Source organism: Thamnophis sirtalis, unplaced genomic scaffold (genome assembly GCF_051295495.1).
Source record: "Thamnophis sirtalis isolate CommonGarterSnake01/CBP01778 unplaced genomic scaffold, rThaSir2_p1.2 scaffold_8, whole genome shotgun sequence".
NCBI lineage: Eukaryota > Metazoa > Chordata > Lepidosauria > Squamata > Natricidae > Thamnophis > Thamnophis sirtalis.
In genome coordinates this window covers 48,850,020-48,862,626 of record NW_028261388.1, presented here as the reverse complement: position 1 = coordinate 48,862,626, position 12,607 = coordinate 48,850,020, and the positions used below count along the sequence as shown (strand labels likewise).

The window sequence follows — 12,607 nt, the reverse complement described above, 5'->3', positions numbered from 1 at the left end:
TGGACCACACCTGACTGCTGCTTGGCTCTGTACTCTAATTTGGATGAGTACAGCTTTTGTATGTTTTGGCTTTGCATTCTCACATCAGGGCTCCTTGCCTCAAAGCATAGGGTATGATGACTCACTGCTTTCAACAAATGACCCTCTGGATCCACTGCCTTTGTTCAGATCAGTTGTCTGAGCGTTCTTTCCATCACATTCTCAACCACACCAATATCTCACTTCATTTTTAATCAGAAAACATGCTGGTGGAAACAGGTTTATATTTAATTGTCCTTCCTTTCCATTTTAGCAATGGGTAGGTTAGTTAGCAGAGTTGATTCAAAGGCTGGGGTCTGCCAATGGAGTGTCCGGTGATAGTAGTTATATAAAAAAAGAGAAAGACACAGAGAAATTAAAATCCTGTTATATGAATTTTTAACAGTTCAAAGTGTTTGGGATTTCAGATGTTTAAGAATGTTGGAATAAAGCAGAAAGAAAAATGGACAGCCACTTCCCACTTTCCATGATTTTATTTATTTTGATTTAGGAATAAAAAGGGGAAAAAAATTCAGATCCATATTCCAGCTTTCTCAACATACGTAAGGCAGTAAAGTTCCTGACGGCATTCTGTCTAATTTTGGAGAGGAATATAAGAGAGGGAAGGGAAATGAATGGCTTTTAATGGGGTGTTTATTCAAACGGAGGAAAGTGCTTAAGAAGGTTTAGATTTAATGGGTTTCATTTTTTTTCAGCTCTGTTAAATATCAAAAGGCTTCACTCTAACATTTTAAATGGGCAAGCTGCTATCATGCAGCAGTGAGTCACCACAAGGTCAGCTGTATCACAGCCTAAAAAGTGGAAGCAAATGTTAGCCAGAAGCTATTAACTTCACATCACATCACAAATTATTCCTTGGTGTTTTGATACTGAGATCCAAGATATATAGAACAGTAATATTAAAAAAAATAAGCTTATCCCTCTTTTAGAGCAACGTAGCCTAACTTCTCCAACTTTCATTTAAAGTACAGTTAAGTTTATCTGATCCACAGATTTTGCAAATAGAAGTTTTGTGTCATCAATGGTCTTTGTTTTCTGCAACATTCGTTTGTTCTCAAGTCCCCACCCACCCATCACAAGACACTCAGTTTTTCAGTTAAAATCACAATCTGGCCACAAGATGTCAGTGACAGCCTGTGTAGACATTAATAGTTTTTATAGTAACCAGCATTTATAACTTTTGCTCTCCTCCTAAAATTTAAGGTGGTCTAGAAAAGTTTTTATTGGCTAGGAAGACTGGTCTATCAGCTTCTTTAAGACAAGGGTATCAAACTTCTTTGTTATGAAGAAATGAAGGAGGGAACATTGCTAAGCAGCCAATCCTGAGATTTCAGAGGATGGGATTTAAATGCAATATTAAACAAATAATGATGATATGTACATTTGTTCCTTGTTAAAATATTAATCTGATGTGGGGTGTTGAATAAACTTGTCTGACCAAGGACTGACTTTTGACATTATAAATTATAAATCAGAGGCTTCTGAGAGAATTTGGGTATAAAGCAGTAAATTAATCTAGCTGAATGATGTTCTTTGCTTTAACTTGTGCTTCTCATTTGTTTTCATCATCATATACTGAATTTAGGGTACCTGCCAATGTGAACTACACATATTAATTGATGTTAGTATATTAATTTAATGGTTTGGTAACTTCCCCCCCCCCCTTTTCATATGAGCAGATCTCTGGTTCAATCAAAATCTCAGCAAGATAGTGAGAGATTAAATCCTGCCTTTATCAATGTTTGTTTGTCAACCTTTCTGATATTTATTCTTCTTCAATTCTAAAATAAATCCAGATAAAAAGTCTACACTGGTTTCTATAGCCAGTGAGTTCTATGATATAAGAAAGATAAGGAATATAGGTAGACCTTACTTAATGAAGGCAATGTGGGTTACCAGGATTGCCATTGCTAAACCCAATGTCACATTGTTTAGCAATGGCAATCTGGCAATCTCACAAGTGAGAATTGTAGGTCATTAGGGAAGGTCCTTCTTGGCTGGCTTCCAATAAGTAAAGTCAGTGAGAAGTTGGAATTACTGGGTGGTTTGCAAGTAGGCCAGCATGAGGATAATGGCTGCTGTGCCACATTGTAGTGTGAATGTGGCCAGACTGGCAAACTGTATGGGAGGTGCACAGTTTGATAGTGTTATATGGGGCACATGTGCCAGGTGGGAATGAATGCAGAAGTATTTATGCAGATATCAATAATGAGTCATTTCAATTTCATAAATTTTAGTAGGTTAACTCCAAGTATTATACTAATATAAAACCACTGCAGTTCATTTATTTTGATCTGATTATTCACAAACCTTTCATAGATTCCCTTCAGTTTTGTTGTGGAAAATAAATGTAATGTAATCAACCAACCAATCAATTATTTCACTAACATATTTACTACTTGAAAAGTTTCTAGAAAATAAAATGTTATAAAAGAAATGTAACTAGATCAGATCCATCTTTGATCCTTCCTTTCATTTTTTCTTTCCCAGAAAGTATTTTAATTTGTTGTTGTTAGTTGCAAAGTTGTGTCTGACCCATCACGACCCCATGGACAATATTCCTCCTTCCTTCCTGTCCTCTACCATCCTCTGGAGTCCATTTAAGCTCACACCTCCTGCTTCGGTGACTCCATCCAACCACCTCATTCTCTGTCATCCCTTTCTTCTTTTGCCCTCAATCTTTCCCAGCATTAGGCTCTTCTCCAGTGAATCCTTCCTTCTCATTAGGTGGCCAAAATATTTGAGTTTCATCTTCAGGATCTGGCCTTCTAAAGTGCAGTCAGGATTGATCTTCTCTAGGACTGACCAGTTTGATCACCTTGCAGTCCAAGGGACTTGAGGAGTCTTCTTCAGCACCATAGTTCAAAGGCTTCAATTATTTGGTGCTCAGCCTTTCTTATGGTATAACGTCCACAGCCACACATTGCAACTGGAAAAACCATAGCCTTGACTAGATGCACTTTTGTTGGCAGGGTGATGTCTCTGCTTTTTAGTATGCTGTCTAAATTTGCCATAGCTTTCCTCCCCAAGAGCAAGTGTCTTTTAATTTCTTGGCTGCAGTCTCCATCTGCAGTAATCTTGGAGCCCAGGAAAATAAAATCTGTCATTACCTCAATTTTCCCCCCATCTATTTGCCAGGAATTGAGAGGACTGGATGCCATGATCTTAGTTTTCTTAATGTTGAGTTGATGTTTTTTCTGGAACTTTGTAGCTTTCTCCATGATCCAGCGTATGTTAGCAATTTGATCTCTAGTCCTTCTGCCTCTTCAAAATCTTGCTTGTACTTCTGGTATTTCTCAATTCACAATTTACCATTTTCCTTATTTTTGTATTAGTATACTTTCCTGGTCCTGGGCCAAGTTGCCTTAGTAAAAGCAGTTTCAGTGTTAAAGCTATGTAATTTCTGAAACTATGGAGGTTCAAGGAATTTTATTCATTTCTATTTTAATGGAAATTCACCTCCATATCTCTATTCTACTGGAATTTGTATCTTAATATGCAGACTAGATGTAATGGACTTAGAAATAGACATAAAGAAGAAATGGAATTTTAGAGAAATGAGCTAATAATCAGTAATGATGAACCTTTTTGGCATCGAGTGCCCACACGGGAACACACGTGCATGCATGTGCCTGCAGGTGCCATGAAAACTCAAAGACCCGTTGGTCAGTGCACATGTGCATATCTGTCACCTGATCTTCTGGTTTCAAGCATGCACATGTGCACCGCCAGCTGGTCTTTGTGTGTGGCAGAGTGCCGGAAACCCGAAGACCAGTTGGCCAGCATGTGCATGTGCACTGGCCAGCTAGTCTTTCGGTTTCCAGCGCTCCGGCATGTATGAAGATTATCTGGCACATCTGGAAACCCAAAGAGCAGCTGGTGACAGTGTGTGCATGCCCACAGAGAGGGCTCTGTGTCCCACCTTTGGCACGCGTGCCATAGATTCGCTATGACGGCAATAGGTTAATCATTACAAGCAAGTGATATTTTTTCCTTTACAAGAAAGCATTTCTTTTTTATATATAGAAAAGGGAGGACACAACTAAAACCCTTTATGTATAGTACAGTTTTCCTAGTTTCTCCCTTTAGGACAAGTATCCTTCAGGTCTACCTTACATGTCTTATAAGAACTGTTTAATTCTTATAAACACTAACTAACTCCTTTACAACTTCTGATTTTGAGCTCTTTGTAAGAAAATGGGAGCACATTAAAAAATGATAAAAATGATAAAAAACTTTAATTCTTGTAGGAGATATTTACAAGAACTGCAATTGATCACAATCGGTACAAAGTAGAATATTGATAGTGACAACTGTTAGCCTGCAGACATGATAACTAATATCTCCTACTTAAACAGGGCCAAATCCAACAAAGCTTTATGGCTGGAGTTTAGGTTTTCACTTATAATATATGCAGTATGTCAGAAACTCTAGTGTGAGATGGTTTATGGCAAACATGTTGTTCTTTTATGCCATAACAATTTCTTCACCTTGTGGAAATAGATATATGTACTTTTTCTCCATAAAGTATCAAGGAAAATCAGTGGAGGATTTGGGCTCATATAGCTTTGATTTACTGAAGACAATGCTCCACATGTATTAATTTGTAGAAAAATAAATTTAAAGATAGAAATTTTGCTATCTATCCATTTGGTATCAGTGATCAAATTTTAGATACAAATGTCACTGTAAAATGTCTTTTCAAATCATAAATGTGTAAGAGTTGAGATCTATTCAATATTTTTCTTTTAACTAAGGAGCCTTACATTTTAGAAGCTTTCTATTTTTATTTTTATTGGGTATTTATGATGGATTGAGGGGTTGCTTTTAATATAGTAAAAATAATTACTATATTAAATTGTAATGTATAATATTGTACTATATTACATCCCATTTCAGAGCACAGAGAGGACTAGATATCTTTTTTTAGAGGTCCTGTCTTTAAAATATTGCATTAATTTCATTGCTAGCCTGAGGCATCCAGAAAGTCATTTTAGATACCTGATGGAAAAAAGTATTTTTTCTCTTATTCCCACAAAAAAATGTGCCAAATGGACAGTCCAGACATGGTATTGATATTGCTATGAAATGATTTTATAACTGATTCATTCTAAAGAACACCCAAATTACTGCATATTGGTTTATAGGGCTATCAGTTCCTTGGAAGATTGCTAGGTCCATTAAAATATTCATGCAGTAAATAATTATTGAATTTGAATTATTTATTCATACAATAAATAATTCAAAGAAAAGTTTAAATGATTAAACCACTAAGTGTTTAGAATAATTGGTGGTTAAAACAGATAAATTCCGATCAACAGATTTTGCTGGGTGGGAGGAGAAAGGGCAATAGGCTGATCACTGCCTGAAACTACCCTGCATTGTTTGAAGATAGGAATATTGGTTGGCTTTATTGCTTAAGTATATGAAAGTATGGTGGTAATACACTTTCCTCCTGACTAAAAGATGGGAAAGAACCCCAATACCATTAATATTAAATTCTGACATATGTTTGAAACAGCAACAAGCAGGCCAGTTGAAAGGCATGCCCTGCCCTGCCTTGCCCTGCCCTGCCCTGCCATGCCATGCCATGGTGGTACAATGATTAGAATGCAGTACTGCAGGTTTACTCCAGGAGTTCAATTTTGAATGGCTCAAGGTTGATTCAGCTTTCCATCCTTCTGAAGTCAGTAAAATGAGGAGCCAGATTGTTGGGACAATATGCTGACTCTGTAAACTGCTTAGAAAGGGCTGTAAAGTACCATGGGGTGGTATATAAATCTAAGTGCTATTGCTATAGGATAAGATCAACTTTATTGTCACTTTTTTCCTGTGAACATTGGCACATATTAAAAAATGAAATTCTGATGCTTGCTAGTATGTATGTATATGTTTGTGTTTGTGTATATGTATACATATATGTGTATATGTATATGTATATAGAAAAAAAAATTCAACAGATTACCCCAAACATAAAACTAATCTTCAAATCCCCCTGCTAACCATCTGTCCTTGCATTTAACACAGAAAATTTTCTCAATAGCATGCAGTAAACCTTTCCTGAAATAGCAGGTTCTGTACTATTGCTCTTTTCCCCTGCAGTCTTGTACTTTCAGCAGGGTTTCAGTTGTTCCATTCTGCACCAATATAGAGTTGCAATTTTGCAAGTTATAGGATTATGTAAACCTGAAGATACTTTATGTTTAAAGTTTATTTAAGATATTTTTATTGTAACAGTATTTTTAACATTTTTAAAAAATGGAGTACAATTCAAATTATATTTTCAAGAGCAGATTTATTTTAATCCTAAATAAAACTGCTTAGCTCTTTTCAAAGGAAGAGAAGTAACATGATATGTTCTCCTGAAACAACAACATCTATGAAATGTTACTGCTTTTGATAAACTGAATTGGAAAACATTTGTCACATGAGGATTATAACAGGGAACCAACTGATATATGCCAGGCCTGAAAAAAAATATACAAAGGCTCCACTTAATGATGTCCTGTTGAAAAGTTTCTCATTTTGCAGAGTAAGTCAAGTTGGAAGGCCATGAAACAAGAAAGAGAAAAATTGCCAAGAATATCATGCCTTAGGACACATTTGAAATCTATATTTTAAGTAGTTTTCTTTATTGACCAAATTCTTCTGGTAAAATGTGTGAAATGATAATCTACATATTTTAATCGTTATTTCACAGTAAAGTATATTATTGTAGAACTAATTATTTTAGAATATTTGGTTATATGATGGTAAGACTGTGTTGTGCCAGATTTGTATGCTAGTCATCATTAAAATATTAAAATTTATATTTTAAAAAGTATTTAAAAAGCCATCTTTTCTAAATGTGGTCAACTTGAGTCTCATGAGTTGAGTAAATGTGAATAAAAACACATCTTTCAAACATTAGACAGCTACACTGCTTCCTTGAGAAAAACGATCAGAACTAACTTTAATTTGTTCATTTTACATAATCTGTGCTTATGGACTGTTTCTTCTAGGGATGGGACAACTTTCTGCTGCCAATTTGCCATAGCTAACTTGTCATAGGACAATTCAACAATTCAATTTAATTATTTAAATAATTAAAATATTATTTCAATTTTTGTCATTCACAATTCATTTTGTCCCTTCTTTGGCATTCTTTCTTTAATGATTGTATTCCACATTTCTTCAATAATAATGTTATCTTGTCCCGCAGCAAGTTGTCCTGCAGTGAGATGGGCATGGTGAGTTACCCCATGGTGAGTTAGCTATGGCAAGTTGGCCATAGCAAGTTGGCCATGGCAAATTGGCCATGGTCAGTTGAGAATGGTGAGTTGGCTACAGAGAATTGGCTGTGCCAAGTTGTCCTAGACCTGTTTCCTCTCATACACAAAACACTGACAGAAGGGAGTGGAGAATAAAATATGAAGGACAATGATGACATCCAATAACATGATATGAAAAAAGTTTCATCTCTATGTTAATTATATATGTTTAGTAACTTAGCTTGGTGTAGTGGTTGAGGTATCAAAGGCTGAGTTCTAGTCCTATTTTAGGTCTGATCTGAGGATTCACTTGCCCTAGAAAGGTATTACATTTTATTATACAAATTTATAGTGCAGCCTCACTCACATACAGGTACCTCTGGGTGACCAACAACATTAAAAATCTGTAACATAAAACCCCACAACAGCAGCAGCAACATAATCAAAATTGTGATTTGCTTGATCTATGGTCATTAGCAACAGTCATACTTTTAGTCAAAAAAGGAGATCCCGGCCTTGTTGAGAATTACAGACAAATCTCCCTTTGCTGTGTCACCTGTAAAGTCATGGAATCCATCATAAATCAATCCATCAACCTCCACTTATAGACAAACAATCTAGACTCTAATAAGCAATTTGATTTCAGGAAAAAATTGTCCTTTAATCTGTAACTCATATATTGCAAAAACATTTGGACCTCTCAACTCGACCAGGGTAAAGCAAAAGATGCAATCTACATAGACTTCTGCAAAGTGTTTGATTCAGTGGTAAACTTTTGTGAAAACTAAGTTTTTATGGCATTTCTGGATCTTTGCACAAGTAGATAGCTGCATTCCTATCAAACAGGCAACAAGTAGTCAAATTGGAAACGCTATATCAAACCCTGCACCAGTTAACAGTAGTGTTCCCCAAGGCAGTGTTCTGGGACCAACACTCTTTCTACTTTACATAAACGACCTTTGTGATCATATTATAAGCAGCTGCGTCCTCTTTGCCAATGATGTAAAACTATTTAACACCACAGATAATTCTACTACCCTACAAAATGACCTAGATTATGTATCTGATTGGTGAAACAATTGGCAACTCCAAATTTCTGTTAACAAATGCTCAGTCCTACACATTGGCAATAAAAATCAGAACATCAAATGCAAGCTGGGTGGAAATAATCTAAAAGATGACCCACATCTGTCAAAGACCTAGGAGTACTCATTTGGATTGGATTGGATTTATTGGATTTATATGCCGCCCTTCTCCCAAGGACTCAGGGCGGCGTACAACATTTAAAAAACACATAATACAAAAGTTTAAAAAAATTAAATAGAATATCTCAAACAAACCCAATTAGAATTAACAATAACATTTTTAAAAAATTAAAATTAAAATTAACAATGATCAATAATTTGTTTTGTTTTGCTCAGGCCAGGCTGGCTTGCTGGAAAAGTCAACTTTTTAGGGTGCATCGGAAAGACCGGAGGTCAGGGATTATACAAAGCTCCGGGGGCAGCTCATTCCAGAGGGAAGGTGCTCCCATAGAGAAGGCTTTCCCCCTGGGGGTTGCTAGCCAACACTGTCTGGCCGACGGCACCCTGAGGAAGCCAACTCTGTGGGATCGCACTGGATGGTGGGAGGCTACCAGTGGCAGTAGGTGGTCTCACAGGTATCCTGGGCCTAAGCCATGGAGCGCTTTAAAGGTCGTAATTAGTACCTTGAATCGCACCCGGAAGACAACCGGCAACCAGTGCAGGCTGCCTAAAAGGGGTGTAACATGGGAGCACCTAGGTGCCCCCATGATAACCCGCGCAGCCGCATTCTGGACCAGCTGAAGCCTCCGGGCTTCAAGGGCAGCCCCAAGTAGAGAGCGTTATAGTAGTCCAGGTGAGAAAGGATGAGGGCATGAGTGACTGTGTACATAGCATCCTGATCCAGGAAGGGAGCAACTGATGTACCAGGCGAACCTGGTAAAAGGCCCCCCTGGTCACGGCCATCAGGTGTTTTTCTAAACTAAGCCATGTATCCAGGAGGACACCCAGATTGCAGGCTCTCTCTGAGGGGGCGAAAATTTCTCCCTCTATCATCAAAGATGGAACAAGATGCACAAATCGGGATGACGGAAACCACAGCCACTCAGTCTTGGAGAGATTGAGCTTGAGCCTGTTCCTCCCCATCCAGATCCGCACAGCCTCCAGGCATCGGGACATCACGTCGAGAGCATCGTTTGGGTGGTTTGGGGTAGAGATGAAAAGTTGGGTATCATCAGCATATTGATGATACCATACCCACAAACCACGGATGATCTCACCCAGTGGTTTCATATATATGTTGAACAGAAGGGGTGAGGGAACCAACCCCTGGGGCACCCCACAAGTGACGTGCCTCGGGGTCGATCCCTGCCCTCCAATCAACACAAACTGCAACCGATCCAACAGGTAGGAGGAGAACCACCATAAAACGGTGCCCCCCACTCCCAACCTCCCGAGTCATTGCAGTAGGATACCATGGTCGATGGTATCGAAAGCCGCTGAGAGGTCTAATAGGGCGAGGACAGAGGAGCAGCCCCTGTCCCGGGCCTGCCAGAGATCATCAACCAATGTGACCAATGCTGTCTCCATGCTGTATCCAGGCCTGAAACCCAACTGAAATGGATCCAGGTAGACAGCTTCATCCAGGAACTGGGGAAGCTGACATGCTACCGCACTCTGAACAACCTTCGCTACAAAGCGAAGGTTGGAGACCGGACGATAGTTGGCTAAAGAAGCTGGGTCCAGGGAAGGCTTCTTAAGGAGGGGCCTCACCACCAACTCATTCAAGGCAGTGGGAAAGAACCCCTCTCTCAATGAAGCATTGGTAATCGCCTGGAGCCAGCCTTGTGTCACCTCCCAGGAAGCCGAGACTAACCAAGAGGTTCATGGGTCCAGCACACAAGTGGCAGCACTGAGTCTCCCCATAATCCTGTCCATGCCCTTGGGGGTCACAGGGTCAAACTCATCCCAGGTGGTCTCCACAAGATTCATCCCCGTCGACTTGCCTGAATCTACCCAGTCAGAGTCCAAGCCTGTCCGGATCTGAGTGATTTTATCCTGCAGATTCTGAACAAATTCTTCAGCCCTACCCTTCAAGGGGTCTTTCCCAGTTCCTTGGTTAAGTCAGGAGTCAGTCACCCTAAACAGGGCGGCTGGGCAGTTATCTGCGGACACGATAAGAGTGGAAAAATGTTGCCGTTTTGCCACTTTTATACCCACTAAGTAGGATTTAATATGAATTCTTACTAGTGTTCGATCAGATTCGGACCGGCTGGCCCTCCAACCACTCTCTAGGCATCTTTTCTGGCATTTCATCTCCCGGAGCTGCTCGGTAAACCTGGGAGCTACCCGGGATCGACACCGGGTCAGAGGCCGCAAAGGCACAACACAATCCAAAGCCCCAGTGGCCGCCCTATCCCAGGCTTCCACTAGGGCTTTGGTCAAGTTGTGAGCAAGGGATTCAGGAAAAGGCCCAAGCTCCATCAGAAACTTTTCAGGGCCCATCAGGTACCTGGGACAGAACCATCTAGTCGGTTCTGCCTCCCTGCGGGTAGGGGTAGCAGTATGGAAGTCAAGCCTGATGGGGAAATGATCCGACCATGACAAGGGTTGGATAGAAATCTCCCCTAAATCTAGATCATTCATCCACTGCCCAGAGACAAAAATCAGGTCGAGCGTGTGTCCCCCATTATGGGTGGGGTCTTGAATTAACTGAGTTAGGTCCATAGCCGTCATGGAAGCCATGAACTCCCGAGCTGACTTGGATGTCTCGCTAATGGAAGGCAGATTGAAATCCCCCAGGATCATAAGCCTGGGGAAATCCACCGCAAATCGAGCTAACAAATTCAGCAGCTCTGGCAGGGCTGATGAAACATAGCAGAGAGACAGGTACATAACAAAAAGGCCCACCTGAACTCCAAGGCCCCATTTCACAAAAAGGGACTCACACCCGCCTATCTGAGGCACAGTGACCTCCTGAGATCCAAGACTTTCCCTAATAACCACCACCACCACTCTGCCCCTGCTCTGGGCTCTTGGCTGGTGAAACGCCCAGAAGCCTGGTGGGCATAATTCACTAAGGGGAACACCCCTTTCATGGCCCAATCAGGTCTCCATAATGCACGCCAGGTCTGCTCTACCCTCTTGTATGAGATCGTAAATGAGGGGAGCCTTATGTACCACGGACCTGGCGTTAAGCAACACCAGCCCGAGACCAGGGTCCTGTAATCCCAAGCACCCAGGGGTGTGAGATCTAAGCCCCAGAACTCACTGTAACAACATTGCCAAAAAGGCATTCAGAGTTGTCAACCTTGTTTTACGAAGTTTTCTCTCTGCTAATGCTGCACTGCTAAGTAGGGCATACAAAATCTTTGCCAGACCTATCCTTGAATACTACTCACCTGTCTGGACCCCACACTATATTTTGGACATTAATACATTAGAGAGAGTCCAGAGGTATTTTACAAGAAAAGTACTCAACTCCACTGCTCGCAATAAAATTCCTTATACCACTAGGCTTGAAATTTTAGGCCTGGATATCCTTGAACTATGCCATCTACATTCTTATATATATGCCAACCTAAGCTTAGTACACAAGATTATCTGCCATAATATCCTACCTGCTAGCAACTACTTTAACTTCAACCACAATACCACAGGGGCTATCAACAGATACAAACTAAATACAATCCGCTCTAATCTTGATAGCAGAAAATACGACTTCAGCAACAGAGTAGTAAATGTCTGGAACTCTACCTGATCCTGTTGTTAATTTCTCTAACCCACATACCTTTTACCTTAACTGTCTACTGTGGACATTACACATTTCTTTAGAGGGGCATGCATAAGTACACCAGCATGCCTACCATCCCTGTCCTACTGTCCTTATTTATATGTACTCATTTTATATGTTTATGGCTATGTTTTGCTTACTTATATTCATTTTTGTGCCATTTTTCTTGTGTTCATGTCTTTGTCTATACTGATATTAGTTTCCTTGTACTTGTTGACAAATAAATAAATAAAATAAATAAATAAAAATAAATAATTTTTTTCATCCTTAGGCCTACTGGCAAATCCATATCTTCAGGGCTTATTGAAAACGCAACAGTGTGAGGGCTGGTAGTAGCTCAGGGAGAATCATGTTCCATAGAGAAAGAGACAGGTGGTCCCAAAAGGCTCATTTTTGTGGTCCTACAAGGTGTACATCCCTAATAGATGGGACCCACAACATATCTTGCAGTTGCATCCTAGTAAACCATGTGGATGTAATCAGGGAGAGGTGGTCTTTCAAGC

At 39.9% G+C, this 12,607-nt stretch overlaps 1 pseudogene; it reads right to left on the bottom strand.

Annotated features, from left to right (window-relative positions):
* Positions 1 to 5,456: 5,456 nt before the first annotated feature.
* Positions 5,457 to 12,393, bottom strand: LOC148044392 (uncharacterized; annotated as a pseudogene).
* Between the last annotated feature and the right edge of the window lie 214 nt (positions 12,394 to 12,607).